Raw genomic sequence first — 9,604 nt, 5'->3', positions numbered from 1 at the left:
GACATTTATATTTCTTTTTTTGTGAACTGGCTGTTCATCTCTTTTATTCTTTGTTCTATTGTGGTGATCATCTTTTTAAAAAAATGATTATAAGCATTCCTTGTAAGATGTCTACATTAAAATGTCTCTGTTATGTTAGGGCTACCAGATTAAAATGCAGGACATCAAGTTAAATTTGACTTTCAGACAAATGATGAATGGGACATAATCATACTAAAAAAGTCTATCTGAAATTCCAATTCAACCAGGTTTACATCTCTGTTTGTTAAACTTAGTAACCCCATCTCATATGGATAGCAAATATTTTTCCAGTTTGTTGTTTATTTTTGAATTCTGTTTATGGTGCCTTTTCCATGAAGACATTTATTTGGATCTTTTATAATCATATATATCAGTCTTTTCCTTTATGGTTTTATGATATATTTAGAAAGGCTTTCAGAATTCTAGGTTTTTTTTTTTATTATACTTTAAGTTTTAGGGTACATGTGCACAATGTGCAGGTTAGTTACATATGTATACATGTGCCATGCTGGTGTGCTGCACCCACTAACTCGTCATCTAGCATTAGGTATATCTCCCAATGCTATCCCTCCCCCTCCCCCCACCCCACAACAGTCCCCAGAGTGTGATGTTCCCCTTCCTGTGTCCATGTGTTCTCATTGTTCAATTCCCACCTATGAGTGAGAATATGCAGTGTTTGGCTTTTTGTTCTTGTGATAGTTTACTGAGAATGATGACTTCCAATTTCATCCATGTCCCTACAAAGGACATGAACTCATCATTTTTTATGGCTGCATAGTATTCCATGGTGTATATGTGCCACATTTTCTTAATCCAGTCTATCATTGTTGGACATTTGGGTTGGTTCCAAGTCTTTGCTATTGTGAATAATGCCGCAATAAACATACGTGTGCATGTGTCTTTAAAGCAGCATGATTTATAGTCCTTTGGGTATATACCCAGTAATGGGATGGCTGGGTCAAATGGTATTTCTAGTTCTAGGTTTATGACGACTTTTATGTATATATTCATCTAATTATTTTTTGACTTCAGTTTTTTATGTTCAATTTATGACGGATCTGGAATTTGTTTTGGTCTGGGGAACTAGGTAGAAAATGAGATCCCCACACTTTCACTAATGACTATCTAGTTATTCCAATATCATTTATTTAAACATCTATCTATCTGGGCCAGGTGTGGTGACTCACGCCTGTAATCCCAGCACTTTGGGAGGCAGAGGTGGGTAGATCACCTGAAGTCAGGAGTTCGAGACCAGCCTGGCCAACATGGTGAAACCCTGTATCTAACAAAAATTTCCCAGGTGTGGTGGCGCATGCCTGTAATCCCAACTACTTGGGAGGCTGAGGAAGGAGAATTGCTTGAACACAGGAGGCAGAGGGTTGCAGTGAGCCGAGATCGTGCCATTGCACTCCAGCCTGGGCAACAAGAGCAAAACTCCATCTCAAACATAAAATAAAATAAAATAAAATAAAATAAAATAAAATAAAATAAAATAAAATAAAATAAAATAAAAACTATCTATCTGATTAACATGAAGTACCACCTTAAACACCACAGTTTCTCATGTACTTCTAATTCTGGGCTCTTCATCCCATTCCATTGAACAGTCATGTCCGGACCAGTAATGTGCTGGTTTTTGCCTTGTGACAGAGGAGGTATCGTGTGATGGGGTTGAAGCACATAGATGCATGGTTTTTGCAGGCAGAACGCCTGCATCAAATCCCTGATCCCCTACTCCTACTTGTGTGACCTTACACAAAAGTGTAAGTGTAATACTTACACTTTTGGGCTTCCATTTCCCATCTGAAAATGGCAGCAGTATCAGTACCTGCATCATAGGTTGTTGTGATGAATAAAATGCATTAATCCACGTAGAGCACTTCCTTAAATAGTAAGCACTCAAACAATGTATTTTATTTATTCATTTATTCATTTATGCATGCAAGCATTTCTTCATTTTAATATCCAGCAGGGCTAGCTTCCCTTACGCTCTTCCTTATCAACATTTTGTTGCCTGTTCTCTTTATTCTTCCACATGACACTGAAAATCATGCCAAGTTAAAAAGAAAATTCTACTTGGAATTTGATAGAGATGGCATTGAATTGACAGACAAAGAGGACATGATGGGATTACAGTGTTTACTTCTTCTTGTCCAAGAATAAGGCGTGCGTCATAATAGATTCAAGTCTTCTCTAGTCCCCAGTAGAGAGGGTTTTTTTTTTTTCTTTCACATTTCATGATAAGTTTATTTTTCCTAGATACTGTGGCTTGGCTATTAGTGAGAATGGGATTTTTTATTTGCCTTTCAAACTGGTTAGTAAGTGCACAAGAACACCGTTAATTTGGTATGTTTATTTTGTAGCCTGCCAATTCCTTGGAAACGCTATTATTTCAACAATCTTCAGTTTGCACTTTCCAACTACACAATCACATCTGCTGCAAACAGTAATCATTTTTCTCCCGCTTCACGTATATATAATATATATACATATATACACACATATAGAATATATATTTTTTTAACAAAGGTACAACTTCAGTATTTTTACACCTTATTTCCTTCTCTTGTCTGATTGCATTGACCAGACGTCCCAAACCGGCCCCCTGCTCTTGCCCCTAACTTTAATGGAAATGTTTGGCTTGCTATGAAGCATACTGCAGGAGAAGGCTTTGAGAGGGTTTTGCTGTCGTTGTTGTTTGGGGGGATTTTTTTTTTTAACTGTAAAGAGAATATCTGAAGAAAATGCATTTGAAGAGCATATTGGAATAGCCCAGATTGGTTTGTGCTCCTGCAAGGAGCTCTTGGGCCCCCTCCCCTCGCTGCCAACGCTCTGCCCCGGGGGCTGAAGTTTCTCTCTGCGTTTCCGCTTGAACAGCGTCCAGCTGCCTCGCCTTTAAAATGCCAGGACGGCCGCGGCTCCGCTCAGAGCCCCCTCTCGGCTGCTGGCCCGGGCTCGCCCGCGCCGCTGGGGGCTCTGACTCAGCCGCAGCCCGGCCGCTTCTGCCGAGCCGGGCCTGGGCAGCGCCCCCCGCGCCCCGCGCGCCCGCGCCCCCGGCATCGGGAAACGCCGTAGCCGGCGATCCGCGGTCGCCCTGGGCTCGGCGCCGGCCCAGCCAGGACCCCGGGAGCGCACGGGACGGGCCTCGCCAGGTAAGGACCGCGGGAGCATCCCGGGACCCGCTGCCGCGGCGCCTGCGGGGCTGGAGCACAGCATTGTCGGTGCCGCCGGGGCGTCGCGCGGGTCACCGGCCGCAGGCGGAGGATCTGCTCGCTGAAGTCGGGCCGAGCCCTGCCGCGGTCGCGAGGAGACCCGCGTGGACAATGGGACCGATCCCCTCCTCGGCGGCACTGCGCCCGGGGCGCGCCTCGGTCGGCGGGGAGGGCCGGACCCGCGCGGCGGGTGACAGCAGCCTCGGTGGGAGCCGCACGGGAGCCGCGTCGCAGCGGCCCGAGTTCCACTGCGGGGCTCGGGGCTCAGAAACCGGGAGAGTGTGGTGCTGTGCTCAGGCACCCTCGCTGTTCTGAGCCTCACCTCCCCATTCGGGGATCCTCGGCCTCTCTGCCATTGAGGGGTTTGGGGAGTGTGAGTTGAAACTGAATCAAAGTTAGAAAGTCCTTCTCGTCAAGTTCAGTGCCTAAAATTCCGTCTCCTGTGGCTGACAGTCACATAGAACAGATTTTTTCTCAATGTAACTGATGAAGGTCAGCACGGATGTAACTTCTGGGAAAAGTTCTGTTGGTGGCAGCCTTTCTAAAGCAATGTCAAGTCTCCGTTGGATTTTGGTCTTATCTGTGGCAAAAACCCTAATCCACGCTTTCATATATTTTTCCATATCAGTGGAGGCGTAGACCTATCCTGAGTTCTAATGTTTTGGGGAATGTACTATGGAGCCGAATTTGGTAAGAGTCTCCATGCCCGCAGCAAAAGTTCTGGAAAGGAACCTGTTAGAAAATCCAAGCTGATGCACCGCCTCACCAGGCGTGCAATAGGGCCACAGTGGCCTGTCAGGATGTGGCTCGGGACCCAGGAAAAAAGCTCCATCGAAGCCTGTGCTGCCTTCGTGGGGAGAAGTTCCATTCTAACCCACTCGTGCATCCGCCGGCAGGTTCTTCTCAGTTCTCCTCTGATTCTAATCAGAGGATTCGAGTTTCTGGATTAACACTGTGATACAATCTTACCCTTTTCCATAAAATATATATCCAGTGAACTAGGGGATCTAGTTCCGAGGGTCTGGAGTTGAAGTCTTCTATACTTCCCTCACCCTCATTAAGCCACATCTTGAGAGGAACTGTAATAATCTGATTTGTGGTCTTTGCGAACCTGCAAAGTGTGTTTAAGACCTCATAAAGCCAAACATTCAAGGCTTTAAAGATGATTTATAGATTAGATTTTGATTAAGGCTACCTTTTCAGGGATGGCTCAGCATAAGATATGTACCAGCTTTGAGGAGGCATTACGGAGGAAAAGCAAAACCTTACGGCCTTGGGAAAACTGTTCTGAAACTAATGACTTTACATTTATCCAAAAGAGAAATTGTGGGTAAGCTGTTTATTTATTCTGTGTAATCATTGCATTCATATATTGTTGTTTCAAAGGATTAATTTCCCAATCAGTTTTCCCAGTAACACTATTTATGATTTTTGAACAGCATGCAGGTAATGAATGCATAGAGCATAATGTGTCTCTAACCCAAATACATGTGTAAAATTATAGAAAATTTCTCGCCATTACATGTTTAAGATGCAGATTTAAAATAAAGTTATGGCAGAATAGGAGTTGTTTAAAAAATAATATGAACTTTAATTGGCCTAAAAAAAAAAAACTAGCTCAACTAGAAGTTCAATTGCTGCTTGCTTATAAATTGTGATTTTCAGAATTGCGTGTATCTTTCCAGTTTCTTTCCTTACAGGGTTAATGAAAGAGGCAGCCATTCTGAATATACTGCCTTGCTAGTTAATCTTTCTCCAACAAATATTTACACTACCAGGCCACACTATTACAGCACAGACGCAAAATCTGCAACCCTAAAATAGTTTGTGTGTAGTATTGCCCAAATTCAATACTATTTTCATGACTTAAATAGAAAATGAAATGATATCAAGGAAAATGTCCTTTAAGTATCCTGTCTTACCATAATAGAAAGAACAGTGTTTATAAAACTGACATGGTTCCTAGACTGAGGTTAATGCTCCTAATAAGTCCTGACATAGAAGAAGACCATAAGGACTGTGAATTTTGACATTGAAGGCTCTGGAACCGGTCCGTGTCTGCAAATGTTTTAGACAGCTTAAGTTTGCTATTAAAAGTGACAACATTTAGAACTGTTTGGGATGGAAATATTTCTAAAGCACATTACATGCTTTCTACAATCAGAGAGTCAGCGAATGGGAATTTGTGTGTTTCCTGACAACTCAAGATCAGCACTGTGAATATCAGTTGCCTTGTGGACACCAGGGGAGAAGAACACTGGCATTTGTGGGGGACAGATCAGTGTTTAGTCCTGGCTCTGCCACTAAGTCAGATGACCTTAAGCAAGCCACCTTTTTTATCTTCAGTTCTTATTTGTAAAACCCCAGAATCATCAATTACTAAAAATCAGTTCCATTTATTAAGCACTTAGTATATACTAAGCATTTTATATATTCCATCATTTAGTTCTCAGGTTTATTATCCCCATTTTCCTGACAAGGAAATTAATGATCAGAGAAGCAACTTGAATTACCCAAGGTTAAATGAGGTAGGAAAACTGGGATTCTGAGTAGGGGTCACCTGGTTTTGAAGCCTGTGTTCTTCTCACCTATGTTGAACCTATGGTATGGGGTTGCTCAGAGAAAAATATCTTTGATATAAAGTGAGCACTCAAAAAAATGTAGCTACACTTAACTTATGATGACCAGTTGCACTGAGTGAGGATAAAGTGAGATAAGTCATGCTTTGGGCCTGCAGCGTGGCCCCTCTGGAAGTCATCACGGCTGTGTCAGTTATCCCCTGGAACCTCCGTGCCTCTGAGACTCAGCTTCCCCGTTTATGACTTAGGGAAGCATTGCCTTCCTTGCTGGATTGCTGTGAGACTCGTAGTTGATGTATGTGAGAGCCTGGCACATAATAGGTGTTTTACAAACAGTCCTTGTAAACCGTTCCCTTCCGTAGTCTGTTCCTTTTGCTTCATTATGGGCCTCAGTGCTCTGTAGATTTCTGTAATCTACACATCCTCAAACACATGACTCTAGGGCTGGACATTCCCAGAAGAGTCCCTGCTGTGCCCTAGTGACTGTGATCCTTCAATCCCCCCCAGGTGGAGGCCACTGGGAAAACACACTCAGACGGAAATATAGGAAAACAGTATCATGGATGGGAAGGATTAGGTTGGGATCCCTAACCCCAGAATCCCCAGCCCATCACTCACCCCTAGAGCCACAGGCTTCTAAGAGGCCCCTGCAGCACAGAGGCGTCTACACACATGAGCATCCTCTGGTGTGTCTGTGGCTGTGGCCTCAGGCCCCTTTGCTGGTGCCCTGCCCGCTTGCCGGCCCAGTTCTGCTTTTAGCCCTCACTCAAGGTCTAGTCTGAAAGCAGAACAAGTGCCTACCTGATCCTCTCCTCAGGGCCACATCATCACCCTGGCCCTCAAGTTGTTACTACTCATGTGGCAAGGACAGGCCCAGACAGGGGAATAAAAAGAAAGGGACCTTTCTCATTTAAACTAGAGCCCTCAGATTTTCCCGTTGACAGAAAATGTGACCCTGGGGTCTCAGTAAATGACCTCAAGGCACAGATTTCATATTCAATACGGAGTTTATGCTCTGTCTTTATGGGAATTTTGTATTCTTCCTCTAAAAGATCTGACTCCTAGTGCCCTTGTCCCATTAGAATCCCACAGACCCCAAAATGGCATTCTATCCCTGTCCTTAGGATGGCGTGATGGAAAAGAGCTGAGTTCCCCTGAGACAGGAGCAGGGTCAGAAAGGCAGGGAATTGAGGCTGGGCACAGTGGCTCAGCACTTTCGGAGGCCAAAGCAAGAGAATCGCTTGAAGCCAGGAGTTTGAGACCAGCCTAGGCAACAGAGTGAGAACTTATCTCCACAAAAAATTTTTAAAAATTAGCCAGGCATGGTGGTATGCCTATAGTCCCAGCTACTTGGGAAGCTGAGGCAGGAGGATCACTTGAGCCCAGGAGTTCAAGGCTGCAGTGAACTGTGATTGCACCACTATACTCCAGCCTGGGCAACATAGTGAGACCCTGTCTCTACCAAATTAAAAAAAAAAAACATCAAAAGAAGAAAGAAAGAGAACTGTGCTGCCACTCCTGCAACCCAGCCTGGTGGCAGACATGGGTAATTAAAATACAATGTTCTTTCCATAGACATGAATCTCCATGCCCAGGTGGTTACCACGAGTTGACCAGAGGCAGCAGGCATACTGACACCTGTTTGTTATTTAGAGGCTGATATTATTAATAGCTGAAAAGTTTCCTGACACTGCATGGCCTTTATCATCACATCCAGTTCCCTCCGGCTACCCTGGCTTCTTGACTCAGACGGAGCTCCCTGTGTTCTAGAAAACTGCAAATTAATGGCATACATTTGTCGCACCTCTCTCTCTTGCCTAGAGCAGACATTGCTAATCAATCATGATATTCTTTCCCATGGAGCCAGAACGAGGCCTCAGAATCCTTTTCTGCAACTGCCTGGAGTTGGCTTAGGAAATGGTATCTAGTTAGGTACTGTAGACAATGGGGAGAGATTGAGGAGTTTTAAGCCAGGAGAGTAATGTGGTGGCAAAACTCCTGAAAGTGTTTCCCTAATGTACCTTTCTTTCTCTCCTTACCCTTTCCGCTGCGTCTCCTATAAGCCGTAGGATCATCTGTAGAAATGACCCCTGTGCAGGCAAACCTGCCCCAAGATTCCCCACATCAGATGCAGGCTATCTTGATGCATTGCTACTAGGCCTGAGAGAACAGGTCTGTTCCCAGGTTGGGCTGCCTGCATCGAATCAGGTATGACTTGTACGACCAGGACATCAAAGACAATGAGACTTTAGAGTTGGTTCATTTGTATGTGAGAGGGCATAGTCTAGGCTGGCACAGCAATGAGGCTCCATGCACGGGAAGAGCCACAAGCCTCAGGTCCCTGGAGGGCATGGGAGGGCATCCTCTCCATCGAGAGTAGGCTGTTCAGCTCCCAAGATGACCCTCCTCTTGGAAGATAAGTCTGGTGCCCTCTACGATAGCTGATGTTTCAGAGGGGTGCACTTTTTCACTAGGTCAATTGACTTCACAAATTGTCATTATAGATTCAGCTCCCAAGTAGTAACCTGGGTTCCATCAGCATTAACAGTATGGCAGAATTGTGCGGTGATAGTCAAAGCATGTTCCCTTTCCCTGGGCCCCAGTTAAAATGTTAATATATTCATTCTCAGTGTCTGCAGAAGAACAGAGAAAAGTTGCTACCTGTAGGAAACTAAACTGTGAAATCCTGCCTCTCCCTGGTGTCCACATTTCCATGTGAACAAGGAAATTATTGTTAATCAATATGCATGCCCAGTGAAATCTAACTCTCCTAAAATTTGTCTTCTTGTTCAGCAGGTTTTCTGGTTTCTGAGGATACTCCTCAGCAAGATAATGGGTTTCTATGTTAGTGTGAGGAGGGTGGATTTGAGTGTTCCAAGGGTCAGATCTCGACCTATGATTAAATTCCTCCCTTACCACTCCCACTCCCCACCCTCCCCAGGAGCACCCAACCCCTGCAATTCAGAAGAGGCATTCTTCATCTGTCGTTCCAAGGAGGGGACTTCTGCCTCCAATGGAGACCAGCAACAAAGCCTTTTACTTTAACCCTTTGACTATTCACACAAGACAAAAGGCACCCCTCTTAGGGTGCAACTATGCACCTCACAAGCATAGTTGATGGGGATGAGGGACAATTTGAGGAAGCTCCTACGTGTGGAATGTTGCTAAGGTGGTGGAAGGATGGGGAAGGGAGAGATCTAGTCATCAATACCTTAGCAGTTGGACTCACAAATTATGGAGCCTTGGAGATATTCTCCTAGGGGAGCATGGGGACCTCCTGGTGTCAAATTCACCTGACCTGTCTTCAAATCTTAACTCCACCACTTCCAGCTGCGAGACCACAGACACACCACCCCACTGCTTTGAGCCTCAATTTTCTCATGGGTAAAATGGAAAGCGGAATACTGACCTCCTAAGTTTTAAGACAGGCTGACAGAGGAGACTATATGAAATTAACCAGCACCGTGCTTGTCACACAGCAGGCCTGGGAAAATGTATGTGACATCCGAATCCGACTGCGAGGACAAACCTTTCAGTGTCCCTAAGTGGGCAGCACAGAAATGCCCAAAGAATCAACTGTAAGGCTCATTGTAAAATGCAGATTCAGGGACCCAACCTCAGATCCCTGAACGGCAACTTCCTGGCACAGAGCTGATAACAGACATTTTTAAACAAACTCTATGACAGATTATTAGGCACGATAAACATTAGAGTCTAAAATCTGAGAATCACTGACCCAGCTTGGGCAAATTAGCACAGTTTGCATACTTGCTTGACTCAAACTCCAAATCC

General features: G+C 44.6%; 1 protein-coding gene across 2 annotated transcripts in view; it reads left to right on the top strand.

The window, feature by feature from the left end:
• The first annotated feature begins 2,938 nt into the window (after window positions 1–2,938).
• The window catches only part of CTXND1 (cortexin domain containing 1), a 55,823-nt gene continuing 49,157 nt past the window's right edge, over window positions 2,939–9,604 (top strand). The window contains exons 1-2 of one of the 2 annotated variants that reach the window (XM_031002149.3): window positions 2,939–3,173; window positions 4,437–4,563. The gene's annotated coding sequence lies outside the window, so the exon portion shown is untranslated. The remainder of the gene's footprint in view (window positions 3,174–4,436; window positions 4,564–9,604) is intronic. The other variant, XM_031002150.3, reaches the window with a different exon arrangement.

Source organism: Gorilla gorilla, chromosome 16, assembly GCF_029281585.2.
Source record: "Gorilla gorilla gorilla isolate KB3781 chromosome 16, NHGRI_mGorGor1-v2.1_pri, whole genome shotgun sequence".
Taxonomy (NCBI): domain Eukaryota; kingdom Metazoa; phylum Chordata; class Mammalia; order Primates; family Hominidae; genus Gorilla; species Gorilla gorilla.
This window is presented reverse-complemented; position numbering and strand designations above follow the sequence as displayed.